The sequence below is a fragment of the Sarcophilus harrisii genome, chromosome 3 (genome assembly GCF_902635505.1).
Source record: "Sarcophilus harrisii chromosome 3, mSarHar1.11, whole genome shotgun sequence".
Taxonomy (NCBI): domain Eukaryota; kingdom Metazoa; phylum Chordata; class Mammalia; order Dasyuromorphia; family Dasyuridae; genus Sarcophilus; species Sarcophilus harrisii.
In genome coordinates, this window is record NC_045428.1 from 397092323 (window position 1) to 397105524 (window position 13202).

Consider the following 13202-nt stretch of genomic DNA (forward strand, 5'->3'; position numbering starts at 1 on the left):
TCTTGCTAAATCCCACCTCCTTCTCCTTTTTCCAATCCTTAGCCCCTTAAAACACTACAATTAAAAACATCAGGCAAGATCTCCTTTCCAATTTCCTCATTTTAAAGCCAATACATTCATGCATGGCAAATTCCTGTGCACATATAAACCAATTTTGTTCTGAGATGAAAATGTCACATCAACCCTGAATTGATTTGGGAGGAACTACAATTCAATTTAATTCAATATAATAAACATTTGTTAGGTACCTACTATGTTCACAGTACTTGTACTAGGCACCAGACATAGAGATAATATATGTAATGCCTGTAAAAGGAAAAATGATCACACAATTGTGCTAAGTAAAAATAATAATCCTCTAGATTTTAAAGTTGCTTCCTTTGAAAGAAAGAAGCCAGCAGGGTGAAAAGTAAAGGACTGACTAGAATATAGTAGAGAAGTAACATAAAAATTGGAATCAATATGGCATAGCAGAGGGTATTATATTTGAAATGAGAATCTATCTTCAAAATCCTGACTCTACCATTAACTACTTCCATGACCTGGAGCCAGAGTGAGATTCTAAGTCCTTGCAATTCTATAACCTCTTCATACCCCAACTCCTATCCCAAACCCTGGGTTATCCCAGTGTTGTTTAATGTAAACACAGGAGAATATTCAAGGTATCTCCATATCATGAAAGACCCAAAGGATTCTACATGACAGTGAAAATCCATGGGTTCTTCTAGCAATTAATAATAGAGATCCTTGCTTTTACCTTTCCAGAAAGCAAAGTCCAATCTTCACTATGAGATATGGGTATAAAATTATTTATCTGTATCTTTTCCTTTTTTTGATCAATGAGTTCCCTGACTTGATTATATGGATGACTTTGGACCATTTGCAGAAATGGAACGTGAACAATCTTGAACCCTCTTAGGGACTGAATGCAACATTTACTCTAGCATTGGACTAGTTCTGAGAGATGAGAGGAATCCTCAATGCCTATTTTTTTACTATCTTAAACTATATTTCCACTGCTCAGAATCTCTGATCTGCTCTATGAGAGTTCCTGGAACTAGGAAAGATGTCTGGAAACATCAGAGTTTTCTTGGGATTAAAAGCACCACTTTAGAATAGGATGACTACAGGTACACAGATAACATGGAAATGTTGTGATCAAGAGCTATAATACAGCTTGGTTAAGTCAAAGTGACACAACCTTATAGAAAGTATCACTAACTTGAATCAGAGCTTCCCTGGGATTTTATAAGGTGAAACCAATATAAATATGCTTCTCTAAAGAGAATTACATGAAAGGATTGTTTACATGAAGAGTTGATGCCTGAGATAAGTAAGTGGCTAGTAATAGAGCATCTAGATGCCCTTGATGAGTTAAAATTAGTTGACCCAGATGAACTACATCCAAAGATCCTGCAAAATAGCAGATGTGATTGCTGAGCCTCTGCCAGTTATCTCTCTCTGGATGAGAGGAAGTCAAAAGCTGTCCTATTTTTCCAAAAAGAAAAGAGAACAGATTCTTGGTAGAGCTGGATGTTGATTCTTAGAAAAATTCTAGAGCATGTTATTTATTAAAGAGATGGCTAGTAAACATGTAGAAAAGGAAGCAGTTATTATGAAGAGCCTCCATGTTTCATCAAGGACAGGTCATACCAGACTAAATTCATTTCCTTTTTACAAGGTTGGTAGATTGGTGTATCAGGGGAATAAATAGATAGATAGAATGATTGATAGGTATTTATTTCTCTCCTTTTCTGTAACACATACACACACATATAGTTTACCTAGATTTGAGCAAAACATCTGATAAAATCTTAAGCTACTTTCATGGAAAAGATGAAAATAAATAATAGCATAAATAAGTAAATTCCGAACCTATTAAATGACTAGATTTAAAGTAGTAATTAATGGCTCAATTTCATCTCAGAAAGAGGTAACCAATAGAATGCTTCAGATATTTGTGTTTGGCATTGTGATAATTAATGTTTTATCAGTGGTCTGTAAGAAATAATAGTTGACATGCTTACCAGAAATCTGCAAATCACCAAAATATTAAGAGAAATGGCTCACAACCTAGATGACAGCATCCAAAAGATCTTGACAGGTTAAAAAACTAGGCTCAGTGAAGTATGATGAAATTTAATATGTATAAATATAAATTTTTATATTTAGGTTAAAAAGCCCAAATTCTCAAATAGAAGATGGGGGCAGTGGCTTGGCTTGTTAACCATTCCTCTGAAAGATACCAGGGCCTTTTGGTGGAATGCAAGCTCCATCAGTGTTATGCAGTATGATATGGAAACCATAAAAGCCATTGTGATTTTAAGCTTAATTAAGAGAATATAAGGCATCTAAATGGTGCAGTAAAAAGATTGCTGAGCTTGAAGTCAGAAAGATTCATCTTTGTGGATTCAAATTTGGCCTCAGACACTAGCTGTGTGATCTTGGGCAAGTCACAAGCCCACTTGCCTCAATTTCCTCATCTGTAAAAAGAACTGGAGAAGGAAATGGCAAATCACTCCAGTTTGCCAAAAAAAAAAAAAAAAATCCCCAAAAAGGGTCACAGAGAGTTGGACTGAAATAACTGAACAACAAGGAATGACAAAGTATTAGTTCTTCTGTATTTTGCCTGGTCAGATCATAGCTAGATTATTGTTGAAGCTTTGAAAACCACATTTCAAGAAGGACATTGATAACTGGAGATGGACTAAGGAGAGAGAATTTAGGTTGGTGAAGAACCTTGAGTCCATGCTAAAAAAAAAAAAAAAAAGGATTGGCTCAAAAACCAGGCATGTTTAATCTGGATTAGAGAACATGATGACTACTTTCAAACACCTGAAGGGTTGTCACATGGAGGAGGGATTAAGTTTGTTCTGCATGACTTCAAAGAGCAGAATTACATAGACATTACAAAATGGCAGATTCAGGATTAATGTAAAGGAAAGCTTTGTAACAATCAGAACTATCCCAAAATGGGATGGATTTCCTTGAGAGGTTACAGGTTTTTATTCATCAAAGATCTTCAAGATAAGGCTTAATACCATAGTTCTAAAGATAGAAATGTCCCCCAGATAGAACATAAATGACTTGCTCAAGATTGTAAGATAGTAAGCAGCAGAGGAAAGATTTGGACCCTGACCTCCAGAATATTATGGATAGGAAGTTTGAGAGACACAATTTCTGGGTAATCATTTTATTAATCATTCTGGCAGTAATTAATAAAAGGCTCAGTAGCACTCTTGAATGCCAAAGACTCCTCATAGAACCCATTCAATAGTTAAATGTCCTTGGAAGAGTGGATGTTCCTGAGGGTGACAATCAACTCTGATTGGTTAACAATTAATTAGAAGAATGAATATTATGATGAAAGGTGGACCTATTCTTTTTTTATTACTTGCTTTATTTTTTCTGGTTACACATGTATATTAACTTTTAAAATACACATTTCTTTATGAATCATTTTGGGAAAGAAAAATCAGAACAAAAGGGAAAAACCACAGGAGAGAGAGAAAAAAGAAAAACAAAGGGAACATAGCATGTGTTGATTTATATTCAATCTTCATAATTCTCTTTTTGGATGCAGACGGCATTTTCTATCCAAAGTTTATTGGGATTGCCTTAGAACATTGAACCACTGAGCAGAACCAAATGTTTTTATAGTTGATCATTACACAATTTTGCTATACAGTGTACACTGTATTCCTGGTTCTACTTGTTTTGTTCAGCATCAGTTCATGGAAATCTTTCCCAGCCTTTCTAAAATAAGTTTGTTCATCATTTTTTTTAATAGAATAATAATAATCCATTATCTTCATATACAACAATTTACTCAGCCATTCCACAATCAGTGGGCATCTACTCATATTTCAGTTCTTTGCTAACACAAAAAGACTTGCTACAAACATTTTTGCACATGGGAGTCCTTTTCTCTTTTTTATGATTTCCTATAGTGGCACTTCTGGATCAGAGTATGTACAGTTTGATAGCCCTTTGGACATAGTTCCAAATTACTCTCCAGAATGGTTGGATCATTTCACAGTTGCAACAACAATGCATTAGTGACCCAGTTTTCTTACATCCCCTCCAACATTTGTCATCTTTTCCTGTCATCTTTGCCAATCTGAGAGGTGTGAAGTGGTACGTCAAAATTGTTTTAATTTGCATTTCTCTAATAAATAATGCTTTAGAGTATTTCATCTTATGAGAATTGTCTTACTTCTTTATATGTTTTAGAAATGAGATCTTTATCAGCAACACTGGTTATAAAGACTTTTTTCTCAACTTTGTACTTCCCTTTTAATCTTGTTTCTATTGGTTTGTTAATGCAAAACCTTTTTAACTTAATGTAATCAAGGTCATCCATTTTGCCTTTCATAATGTTCTCTAGTTCTTCTTTAGTCATAAATTCCTCCCTTCTCCAAAGATTTGACAAGTTAATTATTCCTTGCTCTCCTAATTTGCTTATGATATCACCCTTTATACCCAAATTATGTATCCATATTGACCTTATTTTGGTGTGGGATTGGAGATATAGATCTATGCTGAGCTTCTGACATATTATTTTCCAGTTTTCCTAGAAGTTTTTGTGAAATAACATAGTTTATATCCAGGAAACTGGAGTTTGGAGGTTTATCAAATAATAAATCACTATGGTCATTGATTATTGTTTTATGTGAACTTAACCTATTCCATTGATCCATTCTATTTCTTAGCCAGTATCAAATGGTTTTGATGATCACCACTTTATAATCTAGTTTTAGGACTGATATGGTAACCTACCTTTGTATTTTTTTTCATTAATTCCTTTGATATTCTTGACCTTTTATTCTTCCAGATGAATTTTGTTATTATTTTTTCTAGCTCTGTAAAACAATTTTTTTTTGGCAGTTTGATTGGTATGCACTGAACAAGTACACCAAATTAAATAGAATTATCATTTTTATATTAGCTTGGCTAGTCATGAACAATTGATATTTTTCCAGTTATTTAGGTCTGATTTTATTTGTATGAAAAGTGTTTTGTAATTGTGTTCATATAGTTTCTGGGTTTGTCTTGGCAGGTAGAAACCCAAATATTTTATTTTGTCTACAGTTATTTTAAATGGATTTTTTTTTAATCTCTTGCTGCTGGGTTTTGTCAGTAATATCTAGAAATGCTAATGATTTGTGAGAATTTCTTTTTTATTCTGCAACTTTGCTAAAGCTATTAATTGTTCCAAGTAGCTTTTTCGATGATTTTCTAGGATTCTCTAAGCATACCATCATATTATCTTCAGAGTGATAGTTTTATCTCTTTATTGTCTATTCTAATTCCTTTAATTTCTTTTTCTTTTCTTGTTGCTAAAGTCAACACTTCTACTACAGTATTGAATAATAGTGGTGATAATGAGCATCCTTAAGTTTATCATATGATTTTTGTTGGTTTTGTTACTAATATGGTCAATTATAGCAATAGTTTTCTTGATATTGAACCAGTCCTGCATTATTGATAGAGATCCCACTTGGTCACAGTGTATTATCTTGCCGATAAATTGTTGTAATCTCTTTGCTAATATTTTATTTAAATTTTTTTGCATCAATATTTAATAGGGATATTGGCCTGTAATTTTCTTTTTCTGTTTTGCCTCTTCCTGGTTTAGGTATCAGTACCATATTTGTGTCATAGAAGGAATTTGTCAAGACTTCTTCTTTATCTATTTTTCCAAATAGTTTATATAGTATTGGAATTAATTGTTCTATAAATATTTGGTAGCATTCACTTGTAAATCCATCTAGCCCTGGACATTTTTTTTTTTTCATTGATGGCTTATTCAATTTCTCTTTCTAAAATAAGACTAAATAATTTATTTCCTCTTATATTAATCTGGACAATTTATATTTTTGTAAATATTAATCCATTTCAATTAGATTGTCAGACTTGCTGGTATACAGTTGGACAAAATAACTCCTAATTATTGCTTTAATTTCTTTTTCATTGGTGGTAAGTTCATCCTTTTCATTTTTGATGCGGGTAATTTTTTTTCTTTTCTTTTTCTAATCAAATTAACCAAAATCTTATCTATTTTGTTAGTTTTTTTAAAACATAAAACCAACTCTTAATTTATTGATTAGTTCAATAGTTTTCTTAGTTTCAATTTTATCAGTCTCTCCTTTGAGTTTCAGAATTTCTAATTTTGTATTTAATTGGGGGTTTTTAATTTGCTCTTTTCTTTTTCTTTTTTTTTCTTTTTTAGCTTGTTTTAATTATATAACCAATTTTTTTGAGCTCTTCCTTCTCTATTTTATTCATGTAACTGTTTAGAGATATACATTTTCCTCTAAAAACTAACAGCTTTGGCTATGGAGGACCTATTCTAATGAGTGGTTGGGGATGCATGACTCTCTGTTTTGGACAAAGAGATCTATATCTCTCACTCAGACTACCACCTTCCCTAAGGCAAGTTAGATAAAAAGAAGTCCACCTCTGCTCAGACCTGGTGGAGTGGAACACTATGGGCAGGAATTCACCTTAGATTACATTCTTTGTCAAGTTCTCTAGTTGAGTGGGGTAACAATCTGAAGATTTCATCTCATCATCTGCCCTGATTTTCAGAGAACTAAGCTTAGACCTAATCTGCAAATGATGAAGGTAAAAAATCTTGGATTTCTCCTATATTTGGTTATTTAATAAAAATGTCTTTGAAGAGCTAATGTTCTTTTCACTATATCACGTGTTACAGAGGTAATCTTGTCTGGGTATTAGTTGGACTTAAATTCTGTAATTCTGTGATATAAAAGTAAAAATTTAAAATAAAACTAAATCCTCTTTTTTGATTTACTTATGTTATAATCTTAGAAATAATTTATCTTTGTTTCTAATTGATCTTCAGCAGGCTTCTAACAATTAAAATTTTTTACTCCTAGGAAGTCTCTGTGTCAAATATTAGGGATCGTAAACTAATGTTTAAATTCGTGTGTTTTCTGTAGGGAGTTTATGGAAAGAAATAAGCATCTAGGAAATGCTAACTATGTGCCACATATTATGCTAAGCACTTATAACCTTACTCCATTGTGAGCTCTTTGAAGACAGGTGTCTGGAATATTCATTTTTGAACCAGGCCTGTGATTTCATTAACATAGGAACTCAGTAATGAAACACCTTCTACTGATCCACATTGGCAGTGATTTTATAATTTTTAGTTTTAAAGACCTACTTGGGGTACTCAAGTGAGTATGTTAAGTGATTTGCCCACTGTCACAATATATATCAACTAATATATATATCAGGGATGGAGTTTGAATTCAGGTCCACATTACTTTTGTTGTCTAACCAATGCCATCAGAGGTAACTGGTAGGGCAGCGGATAAAATTCTGGGCTTGGAATCAGTAAGATCTGAGTTTGAATCTAGCCTCAAACATTTATTAGCTGTTTGATCTTGAATAAGTCATTTAACTTCTGTTTGTTTCATTTTCCTTATTTGTAAAATGTGTATAATAATAATACCTGCTTTCCAGGATTAAATGAGATGATAATTTTCAAAAAGTACTTACCATAGTAGGCACTATATAAATTCCCTTCCCTTCTCTGCCTTTCATTGTCTTGTGCAGAGTGAACACAATAAATAGTTTGAACAGACTCCAATCACAGTTGAAAAGTCTATGGTCAGAACAATATAATTAAACATCAGTAGGGAAGGCTGGAAAGCAAGGAAATAGGTTGACTTTTCCTCAATTAACTATAAGGTATTATCCAAACTAAATGAAAGACTGTGAATAGTAATCTTAGTCTTTACTAATAAATCCATCCTTTATTTGGTTGTTGCAGGAACAAGACAGGAATGGCTTTAGGTCAAGAAAACATTTATGCTGATGACTCCAGTCTATTGGTTTGGTCACAAAAAGGACTTTGCCCTATCCTTATATTTTGTCTATCTCCTGTTTTCTTTGAGCTGTATTAATAATAAGAACCTGGAAAAATAAATTTTGGAGGCAAATAATTCAATACTCTGTCTTATGGTATAACAGAAAGGGCCACAGACTTGGATTTGGGAGAGATTCAAAATCACTTCCAAATGCCAACTAGCATAGTATGGGTAAGTCATAAAACTACTGGGGATTTTGTTTTTTAATCTATAAAATGGACATAATGATACTTATACTATAGGCTTCATAGGATTACTCTGAAGATTAAATAAGTTAAAGTCTGTGTAGTACTTTGAAAATGCTTAAAAGCTTGTATGAGTTTTAGCTGTTACTATTTTGTAGACATAATTCTAACATGACTACCTCATTGTTTTGGATTTCCCTTTGACAACACTAAACTCTCCTTCTATATATGTTAATTTTTTGTTGATTGAAATTTTGATTTAATTGAATTTTGAAATATGCCCAAACAAATCATCTCTACGAACATCTCTAACATCTCTAAGAAGTTTCAAAGGAGATTTTGAAAAGAAGTTTTCATTATGCAGAGAAGCATCAGGCAACTCCTTTCTTTCTTTTTCTTTTTTTTTTTTTTAAACAACCCCCCTCTCCCGGCATACCAATTCATTTGATTTAGCATCAGGCAATTTTACTTTACAACCTAATTTTAAAGTCCCATTTCCCCTGGAAGAGATTCCAGGAGGTGAGAACAGTCAGGGAAGGGTTAATGTGGGGGAGCTTGGACAGCTGGGGATCATTACCAACATCCAAATGCCAGCCAGTTCAAAAGAGACATGGTTGTGGTGGATAATTTTTTTCCTCTGATTAGTCTATGATGAGAAGTGGTTTGGCTTACCTTTGGGTAGAAGAATTTTTTTGGGGGGGAGGAGCTGCTGTTTAAGGAATTTAACGAGCTATCAGCTCATTGCTTTTGAAATTTCAGACAAAAACTCTTTAAATTCATTTATCACACCAATGTGCTCTTTCTCCTTCTCTGTACCCTGCTCTCCTCAAACCCACCCCAAATTCACTTATACTCTTGTTCTATTGTCCATTATACATTTAGAAGACTACTCTAGTTACAGAGAATTTTCCAGCAATAATTACTGCTCAAGTTCTTGTTTATGAAACACATCCCTGACCTTATTCTTTCTTATAAAAAACAAACCAATCCAAAAAACCTACCTGATCTAATCAGTCTCCAAAGAGGCCCTCATCTCTGTGCTGTGTCCCATGCTCTCATGACAGAAATACATAGACATATTTTTCCACATGAATGGACATATTAAAATAAAAACTTGTTTTTTTCTTCCTGACATCAACAGAGAAGGCCCCAAGTGTTTCCTGTGAGATCATGAAGCCCACAAGTTTTCAGTAATTTTAACCTTTTTAACAATTAATTTGTCTTTTCTCCTCAACTTCTTTTGGTGACTCTGATGATATTCTATGTGACCAGGGTTGGGTCTATCCATTTATATGGGATAAACTGAGTGAAAACTTCTCATAAGAATGTAGCTTTGACCTTTGACCCAATTGTGACTTGTGACTTTGCAATAACAAGTTGAACTATAGCTAAAAGCTGCAGATGTACAATTGTCTTAGATAAACACAGATTTGCCTCCTATCTCTCCCCTTACCCCCTTTCATTAGCATTTAAATACCTAATACCATTAAGTGTGTTCTGAGGTCCATATTTAGTTCCTGGATAAATTAGAACTCTCTAGCTAGTGAGAAAAAAGATCAGAGAATGGGGTGAGGGCTTCTGATTAGGGTCTATATAATCCTATGTTTGCAATTTTTACTTTGCACTCCTTTACTGACAAAAACCTTGTCAGATGGGAGTTGTCCCTTCTTGCAAGATCACAAAATCCCTTCTTACTCTGACAGTCTCTGATTGTTTTAGTTGTCTCTACTGTTCCACTCATTCCCTGATATTTCCTGTTTGTTAGGGGTCTCTTCTGTACCAAATCCTTGGACAGATACCCTTCAGGGAATTCTTGGGTGATCTTTGAATTCGGCTCTGGAACTTTCACTTTGATTAGTGACACTCCCAAAGAGAGACACTTGGAGAAAGCAAAAATGGAAGTAGGCTAGCAAAGATCGAGGATTAATTTGGCCAGCTGAGAAAAGTTTGAAATCAGTCAGGTAAGTTGTGAACAACTCAGGTGCGTGAGAAACTTGGGGGGAGGGGGAAAGAGAGAAAAGAGGATAAAATACGGTGAACTTTTGGAAAGGCCCGTTTCCTTTGATAAATTTGGGGGAATCCTCCATACTTTTCCTTTGTGAAGAACTAGTGAGCCACCTGGGTTACTGGGATTGGGATTGGGAGAATTTAGGTGGTTAAAGTCCGTAAAAAGTTCCTATTTCCTTTTGATATTGGGAAACTCCTAAGCTGTTCAAGTCCCTAAGGATTTTCCTATTTTCCTTTGATAATATTGGGTGAGTCCTCCATTAAAAAGAATAAAAAACTGTGAACCTTGGAAAAGGAATGATCTAGTTAACTCTCCTGTCTAGTGTCCCCAGAAGATAGCTCTATAGAAAGAACTGGAATGAAATACTAAAATATATAGGGATTAAATACTGTTGCTTTGTTTGGGCAGGTGCCTTGCTGTGTTCATTTCTCAAGGCTGAGTATAAATCCAAAGAAGCCTTCAATACACAGCAGGCACTTTCCCAGCATGAGACTGGTTTATTTTACTTGGGAGGGAAAATTGGAAAGACCCTTTTTTGAAATAAATGATAAGTTTTTATGAAATTATATACAGTGTTCTCATTCCTTTTAGCCTTCAGGAAGCAAGAATTGCAGGCCCAGACAACACTTTTGGAGTTCAGTTCCAGGAGAATGGATGCTTACTAAATTGGAAGAAGCAGAGTAGGAAGAATCTTACTTGACATTTCAGATGACTGAGACTGCAGTCTGGAAGCCAAGAATACCATGCTTAAAAGACCCATGGAGGAACCTCAAAAATGGACAGTTAAAGACAATTTATAAGCTCTAAAATTGACTTTGTAATTAGGAATGTTTTGGTAGGAGGTGGGAATGTTTGTGCTTAGAGGAATTTTAACAATATTGATATTATTTTCTGTTATTTATATTTCCAGAAAAGTTTATAGGGACTGCTTGATTGGAGAAATTTGAATTAGCATTTTTTAGGATGAAGAATTCTGATGGGATTCTTTATTGTGAAATTAGGATATTCTATATTTTATGTGAATTTAAATCGATTGTATTGTGTCATTTTAAAGCTGTTCCCATTGTTTAGGGAGATTCTGAGAACAATGGTCTATATCTTTGTTCCTTTGAACATGGTTAATACCTGTATATATTTTGATAAAGATTGGTTTTTGAACATCTTTAAACTAAAATGATTTGTGCCATGTTGAATTTAAATCATCTACTTAAATATGAAGATAAGCTGTGAATTTCTAGGATGAATTTCTTGCTGTTATCGACATAAGATTATAGTCAATAATTACTTAGGATATGTGATTCTTGAGAGCTAAATTCACCTGAAGATTTAATTAATGAGACTTGCTATTTGAGATAAAATCTCTTGGGATTATAGCTGATATTATTTGGAATTTTGAATTCAGATATGATTGTCTGATGGATCATCAAGCCAGCAATTCACCATCTGAAAGGAATATGCCAGAATTATTACAGGTGGAGGTTGGTATCTGGCTAAGAGTTGGAAGGACAACCTTGGCCTTCACTTAAGGTGGGATCCTTCTGATGCAGTTTCTCAGTGATATTCCTTTGAAAAAGAACCCACTTGATTATTCTTGAGTGTGACTATAACGTGGAATTGTCATTGCAAATAATTAGCTAAGGATGCTTTATCCTATCATGTATATCTCTTAGGTTAGAGCCTAAAGGACCAGTTTTGGTTAAAATTATGTCCCTGCTTTTTCCTCTTATAGCAAATTTCTATAATCAGGGCAAGTATTCAGTAAAAGCACAATTCAAGTACATAAGATCTTGAAGTTTCCTATATCAAACTATGTGGTCATTATATCCTAAATAAGTAAGCAAGTATTTGGGGTAGTCATTTATTTATTGCTATATTTATCTATCTATCTGTTTCTTTTAGCATTTTTGTTATTGCTGACTTTTGTGATAGGCATTTTTATTTGTAAAAGATTATCTACTCTAATTACTCTTATTTGTGAAAGGTTATCTATTCTAATATACACAGAATGAATTTGAGTTGGGATAATCTATAAAGGCTTCATATAGAAGATGATACTTGAGCTGATAGTAATAACAAAAACAATAATAATTAGAATTTATGTAGCATTTATTATGTTTATTTTATTTACTGTATTTACTTTAAAAATGTCTATTTGGTCCTTCCAACAATCCTGGGAAGTAAGTGTTAATCTGCACATTATACAGGTGAGAAAAATGAAGCAAATTACTTCTGAAGGTAAGTGTTTTATTCAAGGTCACATAGCTAGTAAGTATCTGGAGCTAAATTTGAATTCAGGTTTTTCTGACTCCAGGTCTAGCACTCTTATCTAATGTGTCACTTAACTGGTATTTAAAACATTTTAAGCATTTTAGAAGAAAGAAAGACCTGAGATGCATAAGCACCCTGATACTGTATTCATTGTGAGGCAGTCAGGCTTTTTACTTGGAAAAGAAAACTCAAGCTGAGATGAGATTTTTAGTTATAAAAGTTAGCCTTTTGCTTCTCCAAATGGAATGCTTGAGGCTCTCTCTGTCTGTTTAACTTCCAGGGAACTTTGAAACTTGCAACACTGGAAATGTTGCTTATGGAGCTGAGAAAGACTTTTGGCCACATTTGGCCTCTTGTGACATTGTGGGTTCTAAATACAAAGTCTAAAGATGATCCGGTTCCATTTATTCTTGGCATAATTCTATGAAAGGAAAAGTTAGAAGGCCCCAGAGAGGCTCTTACAAGTCTTTTTAGATGACAATGTGCATAGACCAATACCATGATGAGTTAAGTGTGAATGAATCAGAAACATATGGTGCAGCATTTCCTTAAAACACACTCAATATTTTTCAAATTGAAGAATAGAGGAAGAGTCAAAAAATATTTTCATTATTTTAAGCTTACATGTGTAGGCAACATTTGCTGAATGTGCTTTTGTTTCTACCTTCCTTATATTTTCTCTGAAATGTCACCTTCCAGGATACACAGTAATGGAAGTACTAAGAGGAATTGTCCTAATATAATTTCATAGGTATCAAACTTCTTTTCCCTATCAGGAAAATATCAATTAAGTTTGGTGGATATTCAAAACATAAAATCCAAGGTTCTTTTAGTAAATGG